Source organism: Mus pahari, chromosome 5 (assembly GCF_900095145.1).
Source record: "Mus pahari chromosome 5, PAHARI_EIJ_v1.1, whole genome shotgun sequence".
Lineage (NCBI taxonomy): Eukaryota > Metazoa > Chordata > Mammalia > Rodentia > Muridae > Mus > Mus pahari.
In genome coordinates, this window is record NC_034594.1 from 12,436,619 (window position 1) to 12,449,352 (window position 12,734).

Below are 12,734 nucleotides of genomic sequence, written 5' to 3' on the forward strand. Positions count from 1 at the left end.
ACACACACACACACACACAGAATAGACACAAAGACACACAGAGAAACATAGACACATAATACACGCACATAGACCTATAACAAACAGATAAACACATAAACATAGACAAATAACACACACACAGAGACACCCAGACACACACAGAGACATAGTTATACAACAGACACACATAGACACACAACACACAGATACACACAGACAGAGATACACAGCACACCCAGACACAAAGACACAATACACACAGTCACATACACAGAGACACAGACACAATACACACAGAAACACAGACACAGACACACAGACACACACATACACTCACACACACACACACAAACAAACAATTCTCTTCTGTAGGATGTTCTTTCACTTGATCAGTCCTATACAATTTATGATAATGTGTCTTAAAAGTAGTTAAAGTGAGCTAGATCTCATGTGTTTTCCCATGAAGCTGAGAGAGTAGAGTGGACTTTATCCAGCCTTTCACTATAAGATACCCTCAGGTCAGGCTTTCTCACTGGGATTTATGCACAATGACAAGTGTACATAGTTGTCCACAATTTGGTTATTTGATTGATTTTGTTTGATAACAATTTGTGAGCTAATAGCCAACTTCATGAAATAACTAAAAACCCTAGTTTTTGCCTTCTTAATTCCATCTAGTTATTTAGTCCAATAAATCTAATAAACCCTTTAGTAAAGTCATCTCACTATTAAACACCTGTATTTAATCAATACTCGGTGTTCCCTCTGCTGATCAGTTATTAGTTTAAATGGGCTAACATAACAAAACAGACCAGCTACAGTGTCTCTATTTATCGTCTCATAGATTGGAACTCAACACATCTGAGGTTAAGGTTTTTGGCAGCTTGGGTTTCTCTTCAGGTCTTTCTTCAGTCTCCTTGATGACCATGCTTTTCATGCCCCTGTGTTTTCATTCAGCCTTTCATCTCTGCACATGAGTGCCAACTTCTGTCTCATAGGTCCAACTAGACTTATAAAAGCATGCTTACAAATAGCCACATTCTTTGTTACTGGTACATATAAGTTGTGAGGGTCGTAATTCAGTGCCTATCCAGTCGTTTTTGTATTTTAATTTAGCTCATAAGCACTATAATCCGAATCTTGCTCTCCTGTCTTCCCCACTTCCCACCAGATCCTCTCTTCATCCATTTTAAATTTTATTTAAACTTTTTAATTTAAAACTTCAGTTTCTATGATTCTTTCTTATTAAATGGCATGAATATTAGGTATGATAACCTAATTTCCAATGATGGGTAATGGGATTACAAATTAAAATATATTTACTTCTTAAAAAATGTTACTGTGGTTAGCAAGATGCTGGTGTTTCATAGTATATAATTGAGGTCTGAAAACATTTTATTTTTTCCTTGGAGAATTGGCAAATTCTCTGTTCACAAAATAAGAGTATATTTATAACATGTTTTCCAAAAACTTTACAAAGTTGCTGTAGAAACAGCCAGTTGTAAAATTGGCCAGATGTAAAATTTGCATGTTATATAATATATACCTCTGATGGGCATAACATGCCTTATTTCTCTTCTTGGTAAATAAAATAAGCATTCCCCACATTTGGTGCTTTATTCCACCTCTAAATGTCCTTGAAAATGTAATTATACTATACTTCTAGAAGACTGATTTTAATAAATCACACGATTACAAGTTTAAATTCAGTTAATTATGAATGATCTTCAAGGCAATGCATATTAAATTAACTTATTTATATACACACTGAAATTCATCATATGAATGCCCCTGGTAATTTCTTTCTAGTAATACAAATTACAATTAATTCAATAATAGGACTTTGTAATTTTCCCATTTGTATTGAAAAGTAGCCTTTGATGTCCATATTTTGCATTTTGAGTAAATATTTGTCTTAAATGGATTTCCAACTTCTATGCATATATTACAAACTATTTATTTTACTTAATGACAAAATTATATTATGTCTAAGTGAGTGATTTTTATGATTCCAATAATAAAATATGTTTTGATACTAAATTCTTTATATTAAAATCAAATTAATAAGTATTAAACAGTCAATAAATGTGATCAGGCAATATTTAAAATAGCTTGTAACTATTATTTCAAGAGGTACGATTTATTTTGTGCAAAACAATCCCACTATCAGTGGGATCCAAATATTTTAAGTGACAGAAGTTTGAATGTAATTCCAAAATACACAAAGGTATTTGCTGTCGTGACATTGTTTTAAATGTCAGTGAGTCCAAGAAATTGTGAAGTATTCTCATCTATGATGATGTTAGCCTTAGGACATTTATGACTGTCGTGTGACCCAGGATAGTATCTTTTCCAGGCATTCCTCCTTATATTTGATTCACAATAGAATTATGAACAATATTTGATTCATATCAAGTATGAATAATCCATGCAACAAATACAGTTTATAGACTAGAGATCAAGTTCTTACAAGGTACTGGAGTTATTAGACAAAGATTCACAGGTACACTCTAAAGTCAAAGTGAAAGCTGAATGGAATAAATCCTCTAGACAACAAGGGATGTACCCTCAGCTCTGCTTTCTCTATCTAACTTTCTCTCTGGGGAAAGTTCAATTCCTGTGATGTCATTGTAGGAAGTTCTTCAACTCCTACTATTTGATATTCAAAACCAGTTTTTCCTCCTAGTAAGAATGGTGCTTATTTTCTTTCTGAATTTCTGGATTACCTTGCTGTCTCTGGGCAGAGCTTGCTTCCCTTACTTTCCCACACTGACAATCTCATCCATCCTGAATCAACAAGCTAATGCTAATATTCACTATGTGCTCATTCAGAGAGATATGCTTGTCATAAGTGAAGATGAACAGCAAACCCAGATATTCTTTGTTCTGACAAGCAGATAGCACTTTTAAAACACTAAAAACCTTAAGTTCACCACATGATATAGCAGTTTAAGCATTAGCCATAGTCTTTCCTATTGACTATTTTGAGTTACATTCAATCAAATAATAATTTATCTGTAGAAAACTTGTTTATAATAAAGGCATAGCTGTCTTTTAAGAAAGGACAAGAAGAATCTACCTTGTTGGACATTAAGACTGTCTTACTCTTCCAGTGATTCTCAAATTAGGAGTATCTTTACACAGTGAATGTTGTGAATAGTTCAGCTGACTAGGATCTTAGCTATAAGTTAATGTTAAAGATTACAGTGTTACGATGGAGACATCTATACAGAGCTTTACTAGAAGACAGCCATCTTATAACACACATCTATCTGTCTCTATACTGTGAACCAGTACTTGAAAAATCGTTGGATGAGGAGAAAAGAGTATGACACTAAATTCTAAAAACTTAGAAGTAAATCATTATGTACCAGTAGTCATGCAAGAAGAGAAAGAAATTATTTTATTTTTCTTGTTCCTGAATCTTACAATTAAATCATTAAACTGTTCTCCAATATTTAAATAAGGAGTCGTAGTGGGAGAATAAGTAACTCATGTAAGGCTATGGTCCAGTCTCTGGAAATCCAGGTTAGAAATTCCATCTCCCTTTACTAGAGCTGAACACTTTCCCATAATATGAATTAAAGATTTAACTGATGTAATATACTATGACAAATCTTATGTATGCTTGAAAGTAGATCTGCTTGCAAAATTCCTGTGGTCAATCATAGCAACATGATATTAAGTGGAAAATTATAAATAAAATTTGCATATGGTTAAAGAGTTTTTTCCAATCCATGGTTTTGATATGGTGCATGGATGTTTGTTCCCCAAAGTCTTATGCCCTTGAAGTTTTCACTGTGTCAGAGATACTGCCATCTTTAAGGTGTGGTACAACCTTTATGGACTAGGTCTAAGTGGGAGATGATATTGTCCTTGGAGTCATTTCCTTGATGTTAATTCTAGTCTCTGGAATGATGTAGTCGTTTTGAAATGAACTGTTATAAAGAAAGCATGCCTCATCCATAACTCTGAATCTCTTCCATTTGCACAGCTGCCATGATGCCTTCTCCCACAAACCCCTTACTAGAACTGACCACATGTTGATTCCATGATGTTGAAACCACTAGAGGTGTGTTCTAAATAAATCTCTTCTTTACTAAAATACAAAACCAGCCTTAAGCACTTTGTTAAAATGACAGTCTCTGCTGCAAGTTTCCCTTACATGCTGAGCCATCTTGCTGGGCATAATTAAAATATCCGTGTTTTAAAAGCAATACTTCAGGAGTGGAATGTCCTCTATTTGACTTTTATATCAGGCTATGGTAATCACAAAAGCAAAATATATTCTGAATTCATATATTCTTCTGGTTCCTGGAAGTTTTCACAGAGCCCCTGGCACATGATAATAATAGAAGAAGTTATCTTTTCAGAGCAATTCTGATGAGGAACATTTGATATCTCCCCTAAGTTGGGGAAGTACTAAGTCAGAGAAGTCAAGTTTTGTTAATTTAATAAGATTATGTGTAAAAAGTAATTTAACAGAATTTCTCTGCTTAATTCTGCTTTAGTGGTTTTCTTTAAGCATAAGAGTTTTTTTCCCTAGTGATACATATGTGTGTGGCTATGTGCACACCTGTACAGACACCTAGGTAAGATGAGCGATCCATTGGAGCTGGCCTAACAGCGAGTTGTGACCTGCCTGATATGGGTGGTGAGACCTGAACAAGGCCTTTGCAAGAGCAGCACATACTTGGGACCACCAAACCCTCTTTTTAGACCCCAATTTTTATAAATTAAAGTAGTCTCTTAGGCACAGGAGAGGTGGCCCAGTAGCTAAGAGTACTTTTTCTTACACAGGCCCTGACTTTTGCTCTTTGCACCTAGACAGAGGCTCATAACAATTTCTCACTACTGTTTCAGGAGGTACAATGACCTCTTCTGACCTTTGTAGCCAACATGCATGCAAGTAGTGCACTCATACATATAAAATAAGCAAACAAAAATTAAAACCTCTTCAGTTTCTCTTTGTCTTAAAGAAAGACTGATAAAGGTTCATGGTAACAAACACCCCTCCCATCAATGTAGCCAGGATTTAAAACTCTTTATTTCCATGTCTCAGCTTTTGTTCTTTATCTGTTACTTAACATGGAAGCAACATTTTAGTGCAGGAATTATGACTGTCAAAGACTGCAACAAATTTCTAACTGACTTTTATTTATGGAATATTTGCTATATGGCAAATGATAGTACCTCATTAATTACCAGTAGTCAAAAAGCCCTTTTAAAGGAAGTTATTTGTTTATTTTTGAGATTCTAATATGATTACATTACTTTTTTTCCCTCTGAAACATTCTTATGTGTACTTTCTTTGCTTTCTATTTTCAGATTCATAGCATCCTGTTTTCATCAATTTTTGTTACACACACACACACACACACACACACTCACACACACACCACATTTGTAACACATAAGTACAGCCTGCTCCATCTGTATAATGTACTTGTATCTGTGTGTTCAGGGCTGACCGGTTGGCATTGGCTTACCCATCAGTGTGCTCTTCCCAGGAGAGCACTATTTCTTCCACTCTCTGCATTCCTTGGTTGCCTACAGTTCTTTGTGTAGAGTTGAGGCCTCCTGTACCTTTCCCAGTCTGCATTAACACATCTACTGTTGCTATCTTTGTCCAGCTCTTGTTTACATAGTCATATTGGTGAAACTTTATAGCTTAAGCTGCTAATATTCCTAGTAACCACAGTCTCATAACTAACTCCTATTACTGTTTGCTGCTCTTACATTCTTTCTGCCCCCCTCTTCCACAATGATCCCTGAACCATAGGTGCAGAAGGTATAGTGTAGATGTGTTTGTTTGGATTTGGCTCCATGGCTCTGCATTTCATTGGTCTGCAAGTATCTCAGTCTACTGTAAATACAGGTAGTCCTCTCCAGGAATCAAAAAGGTTTTTTTGCTTTCTAATTTTATTATCATTTCATTTGCAGATGCAGGAACTCAAATTTAGAGAACTAAATATTGATAGAACAAATAAGGGATTTTTAAAAATCAATTTATCATGAGGTTAATGCTGTTAAATGTTAAATTGCAGTGTATAATAGATTTATCTACAATATGATTCAAAAATAAAATCAATAAGGTTCACAAAAACTGATTCCACTGCAAACATATAGACAATTACTATGAAAAAATTCTTAAAGATTTTTATTATTATCTCTCCTGTTATACCCCCTGCACCTTTCTCTTCCAGAATAGTCTGCTCTCTACTTTTATATATTATCTATGTTCCTTTTTTTTTTTTTAGAATAACAAAGGCATGCAACGTGGTTTTTGAAGACTTTCTTACCTTATGACCTTTCTTCATGGTCCGAGTTTCACCCATATTTTCAAATCATAGTATTTCATTCCTACTAATGAGTGAAGGTGTAATTCCTTATCTATTTACCTGTTAATGGACAAACAGAATAATAAAAACCAAAAATAAATACATAGCAAATGACAGCAGCAGTGTACAGAGTTCTTGACTTTATCTATGCTTACACAGAATAAAAGCCCCAAGCCGAAGTTCTAGAACTGATAAAGTACAATGTTCTCAATTGAGAAATCAATGACTAGATTTAACAGTAAATTGGATACAGTTGAAGGGAATTAATTAACTACGATATGAATCTGCAACAGAATCAATGGAAGCTAGAAGACAAAGGCAAAATATCTCCAAGGAGCCAGAGGGAGGGCAAAGCCCAAGATATTATCTATTAAGATTGAAGATGAAGGTAATTTTGGTGCAACAACAAAAATATCTTCATTTTATCACTTTATAAGATGAACAATAAGGATTACTTTGATAAGAAATTCTGCATGGAAGGACGCAAAAAGGGAGTTGAAAAAAAAAGTCAATAAAATTACAACTGCATGACAAATGCAAGCACATATTTATGCAATAAAACACTCATATTTAGAATATATGTACAATGAAGATATGACAATGACCTAAGACAGAGCGCGGTTGAAAGGAGATAAATTATCCTAGCATGCAGCATTGTCTGACAACAGGGCTTAAATGAGGTTGTTCTCATTTCCACCACAGAACCTCTTTTTCTGTTTCCTTTCTCTGTAGAGCACTACCAACAGCTGGCTATTTATGTGCAAAAGTTAATCATATTTAATGAATCTATTTTATTTATTATGTTAGTGACTCCATTATTAATAAGTAGATTCATATGTCCCTCATAGATATTAATTGACTAATTAAAATAATGAATATAAAGCAAATACATATAAATTGATTTCTTTCTACAATGGAGTAATATACAAATAATTGTTCCTAAGTAAGTGACACTGTTAAAACAATAATTCTTAAAGGGATGGTTTAGAAAATAATGTCTCTTTTTAGGCATAACCAAAGCAACATGGCATTTTAATAATAGAAACAAGGAAACTGAAGATAAACACATCATAGGGGAAAAGCTTAATAAATACCTTGAATAATGTTATTGTATTTCATCCTACAGAATATCAAACCCTCAATGTTTATTCATATATTTGTCACTTTCATTTATATATGTATATAAAATTACTATAACTTCAGGAAAATAGTTTAGTTTGTCATCTCTATGTACACTGCACTGGTGGAATAATATAATGATACAGAATTCCATCAGGTTATCCTTAAATGTTTTTAATTCTTTGAGAATTCAATATATGTGTACATTAACATATAATATGTTTCAGTGTCTGTGGGGCAATGGGCTATGCACAGAAAGGCTGGTCTCCAGTCGAGCTGAGGTAGAACCCCGGTGCTGGTAATTCCCACCTACATGGGACAGAAGACTTTCCCTCATGTCTCCTGTATACCTGGCTCCTGTCCAAGTTACCGCCCCCACAGCCCCCACAGCCCCCACAGGAGAAGCTGTGGCTAGTAGTCACGTACACATTATTCCAAGCTTCTGACCTTCAGGCTAGACTCCTCCCAGTTACCTAGTGACAACAAGATAACAAGCCCACTATAAGAGGGGCTGCTTGGCCCCACCTTGCTCTCTCCCACTCTCCCTCTCACTCTCTTAAGCTTTTACTTTCCTCATTCTCCCTCTTACTCAAGCCTTTCTTCTCTCTCTCCTCTTTACCCCCTTCTCTCCTCTTGGCCATGGCTGGTCTCTCTCTCTCTCTCTTTCTACCTTTTCTCTTTCCCCCTGCCTTTCTACAATAAAGCTGTAAAGCCATAGACTGTCTCTGTTCATCAAGGTCCGCTGAGCTTGGATGATGGGATAGGCTTTCTCCTAAAAAGCCGTGCCTAATCTCCCATCAGAAGGCCTTCTTGTGCTCCAGTCAAGGCCCAGCCTAAACACCCTTGCCTGTGTGGGAACCTTTTTACCCCTTCCCTCCCGTCCCATATCCCCGGGGCCTACTGTTGCCTGGGGTCCTATTCTGTTCTCAGCTCCTCTGCTGTATCCAGCATGGGATGCCAGAGACTGACAACCTGATATGGGGGCTGCTTCTTGTCCACCCTCTGCCAAGTGACGTCAGTGGCTTCACACAGCCAGATGCCCACCTGGGGCCAAGTGGAAAGCATCTGGCAGTCCTCCCATGTCCATCTGCACAGAGCACAGGAACTCTGGCCTGATGTGGGCTCTCTCCCTCCCCCCTCTTCCCCTATACCTACAGCCCCACAAGTGTCATGTTGACAGTGAATGAAATTATGATGTTTAATTTCCATTATTGAATTGATAGAATTAATAAATGCCTAGTTCTTTAATGAGGCACATATGTTAATGTGTTTGTGAAGGTGTTCCCATAGAGATATAAATGAAGAAGGAAGGCAAAAACTGAGTGTTTAAAGCATCATCCATTGTGTGAAATACAAGGTTGAATAAATAGGGGAAAAAAAAGTATAATCCAACATGATGACTGAAGTTTCCTTTCTCTGTTTCTTGGTTACACCATGGGCCAAGCTGTTATTTCCAGCCTTCTTCATGGTGCTGATACTCAGTCCTCTTAATTCTTAGAAAGAACAAATTTACTTCCCTTAAGCTCTTTTCTTTTCTTTTCTTTTCTTTTCTTTTCTTTTCTTTTCTTTTCTTTTCTTTTCTTTTCTTTTCTTTTCTTTTCTTTTCTTTTCCTCTGAAGGCTGAGATGAGGAAATGGTGTTCNTTTCTTTTCTTTTCTTTTCTTTTCTTTTCTTTTCTTTTCTTTTCTTTTCTTTTCTTTTCTTTTCTTTTCTTTTCTTTTCCTCCTCCTCCTCCTCCTCCTCCTCCTCCTCCTCTTCCTCTTCTTCTTCTTCTTCTTCTTCTTCTTCTTCTTCTTCTTCTTCTTCTTCTTCTTCTTCTTCTTCTTCTTCTTCTTCTTGGTGTGTATATGTCCAGTTAATCATTGGATTATTGTGATGAGTCAAGAAACATACTCAAATATTATATTACTTAAGTGAGCTAATTAAAATAGATGAGATAAAACATATTGCTTACAGAGAAGTAAACAGGATATATGACATTGGTAATAGATGGGAATATACCCCTGGTGACTGTTTCCATTCTTAATCATGAAGACAAAGAATAGTGCAGGTATAAGGGAGAGAGTATGAAAGCTGAGGCTCTGACTCATGAAGAAAGATGCCCAACAGAAAATGAGATCACATAATTCTGTTAGAAAAAGACATTGTCATTCTTGAGCTCAGTTCATAAATGATATAACCATCTAAAATATGTATGTGTATATATACATATATATGATTATGTTGCTAGGTACCATATTTTTATGTTGACCACCACCTTATTTATTTCAGATGGGGCCTTTCCTTGAACCAAGAGCTCATAGATTCTGCTTGGCTTGCTGGGTAATGAGCTCCAGGTATTCATACTTCTGTACTATTCCTCTTTCATGCGCTAGAGTTATAGATGTATACCACCCACCACATGCCACTTTCCTAATTTATTCCCTCATGTTTTATTGTGGTCATTTTAATAACTGAGTCTTTCCCCTAGGTCTTAATTTTGTACATTGAAAATTTCACTCATTTCTAGTTTCCTAGTTACATTTCAGTTGCTGCGATAAAACACTGACCAAAACCAACTTAGTGAGGAAAGATTTATTTGGACTTTACTTTCCAATCACTGTTCATCACTGAGGAATTCAACGCAGGGACAGAAGCAAAAAACATGCAGAAAAGGTACTTCCTGCTTTCTCTCCATGGCTTACTCAGCTTGTTTACCTACTTATATAACTCAGAACCACCTGCCCATAGATGGTGCCAATCACAGTGAGCTAAAAACATCCACATCAATCATTAGTTAAGAATATGCCACACATATGTGCCCACAGGCCAATATTACAGAGGCAATTCAACTGAATTGAAATAAATTGAATAGTTTCAACATGACTCTTAAGTTTCTGTTAAGTTGAAAAAAAAATACCTAGTACAATAGACTCCCCTTTGTCAACTAGACACACAGTATAGCACTATTTTTATTTTCTTGCTTATATCCAAGACAGAATGATAATATCACATTACAAAATACATTTTATGTAAATATAACTTTAAATTTTTCAGTCATTAAAATTCAAACAACTTAAAAATCCAATTTCTCTTTCAAAATATAGTTTCATAACTGTGGGTTTCTGTAAAATCATAAAAATGTTAAATACTGCCTGACTGCTTATACCCTGGTGTGAAACAGCTAATTGTTGTCAATAAAATGGATTCCATGGAACAAGCAGAAGAGGTATGAGAAAAATCAACACCTAAGAAAATTGGTCAAAACCCTGACACAGTGACATTTGTGTCAATTTCTGGTTGGGCTGGTGACAACCTGCAGGAGCCAATCATTGACATGCATTGGTTCAAGGGATGAGAATTTGCCACAGACTACCTCCTTTTTGGGGTCTCCTGTCTGAGTGGAATGGGTCTCTGGTGGCAGATGGGCATGGATTCGGCAGATGACAAACAGAGTCCACACAAGAGAGTGTGTAGAAGCTGAGTGTATTGTTCAAATTGAGCACCAAACTTTTAATACAGAACAAACAAGAAAAGCCAGGCAGGAAACATCCTCAAGAGTTACAGTGACACAAAATAAAGGATTGTATACATCAAAAGACAAGGGGGGACCAGGCAGCCTAAGGAGGAAGCCAGGTGCAAGTCTAGTCAATAGTTAAACCACACCACCAGGGATTCCCAGTAAATCCTTGATTATGCTGTTCCTTTGGGCCTAGCAGAAAAAAACCTGTTTTGGGGGGTTCTGCTCTAGCAGACCTTCTCATGAATAATGTAATACCACAACCCCCCTATTTCCTAGGCCTTGGTAAATACTTGAATATGAAAGTAACTTCCAGTAAAATACTGTAAGAAGGCATGCAAGACCCTCCACAATATTGCAGGGACAAATCTGGGGCATTCCTAGCTATTAGAATGCAAGGAGGCTGAGTTTCCTTGAACATTTTTGCCTCAGGACTGCTTCCAGGTTTCCAAACCTGTAATGTGAGTCACTACTGGAGTGGATGTAGCAAGAATTAACCTGTAAATATGGCAGGACTAGCGAGACCAGACTGTTAGAAGCTTTGAATTGTATCCTGTCACTAACTCGTCCAACTGACAAACATCTGTGACTGCCCTTCAAGAATATCTATAAATTGATAGGATTAGAACTATTCCTGTGGACAAATGGAGACTGGTTTTCTCATCTCAAACCTGGCATGGTGGTAGCCTTTACTCTAGTCTGCATCCTAGCACAAGTAAAGTCTGTTAAAATGCAACATGATTCACTGAGTAAAACTCTTCCTGGTAACCATGTGGGCATCAATGTAAAAAACATTAGATGTGGCAACAATTGCTGGTGACACCTAAAATGACCCAGGTGATTATCCTGAACCATCCATGCCAAATTTGTGCTGGCTATGCTCCTGTACTGGACTGTCACACTGCTTATGTAGCATCCAAGTTTGCTGAGATTAAAGAAAAGATTAATCATTGTTCTGGTAAGAAACGGGAAGATGGCCCAAAATTCTTGAAGGTATATAATGCAGCCATTGCTGATGTGGTCCTTGGCAAGCCCATGTGTATTAAGACCTTCTCTGCCTCTCCTCCATTAGGTTGTTTTATTGTTTATAGCATGAAGCAGAAAGTTGCTCTGGGTGTTATCAGAACTGTGGATAAGAAGGCTGCTGGCATCATGAGTCCCACCATGTGCTTTCTTTGGTTGGTGGTTTAGTCCCAGAGAACTCTAGGGGTACTGGTTAGTTCATATTGTTGTTCCTCCTATGGGGCTGCAAATCCCTTCATCTCCTTGGGTACTTTCTCTAGCTCCTTCATTAAGGAACCCATGTTCTGTCCAATGGATGACTGTGAGCATCCACTTCTGTATTTGTTAGGCACTTGCAGAGCCTCTCAGGAGACAGGCAGCAATATTGGGCTCCTGTCAGCAAGCTCTTGGTGGAATCCACAGTAGTGTCTGGGTTTGGTTGGAGCAGAGGATAACCTAGTTGGAGAGGAGAGGAGAGGAGAGGAGAGGTCCTTGGTCCTGTGAAGGTTCTGTACCCCAGTATAGGGGAATGCCAGGGCCAGGAAGCAGGAGTGGGTGGGTTGGTGAGCAGGGAAAGATGAGAGAGGATAGGGGTTTTTGGAAGGGAAACCAGGAAAGAGGATAACATCTGAAATGTAAGTAAAGAAAATATATAATAATAATAATAATAATAATAATAATAATAATAATAATAATAATAAAAATAATAAAAGAAGGCTGCTGGGGCAGGCAAAGTCATCATGTCTGCCCAGAAAGCTCAGAGGGCAAGGAATATTATCATTAACACCTGA

At 36.9% G+C, this 12,734-nt stretch overlaps 1 pseudogene; it reads left to right on the top strand.

Annotated features, from left to right (window-relative positions):
• Positions 1–12,734, top strand: part of LOC110321370 — a 53,144-nt pseudogene extending 40,410 nt beyond the window's left edge.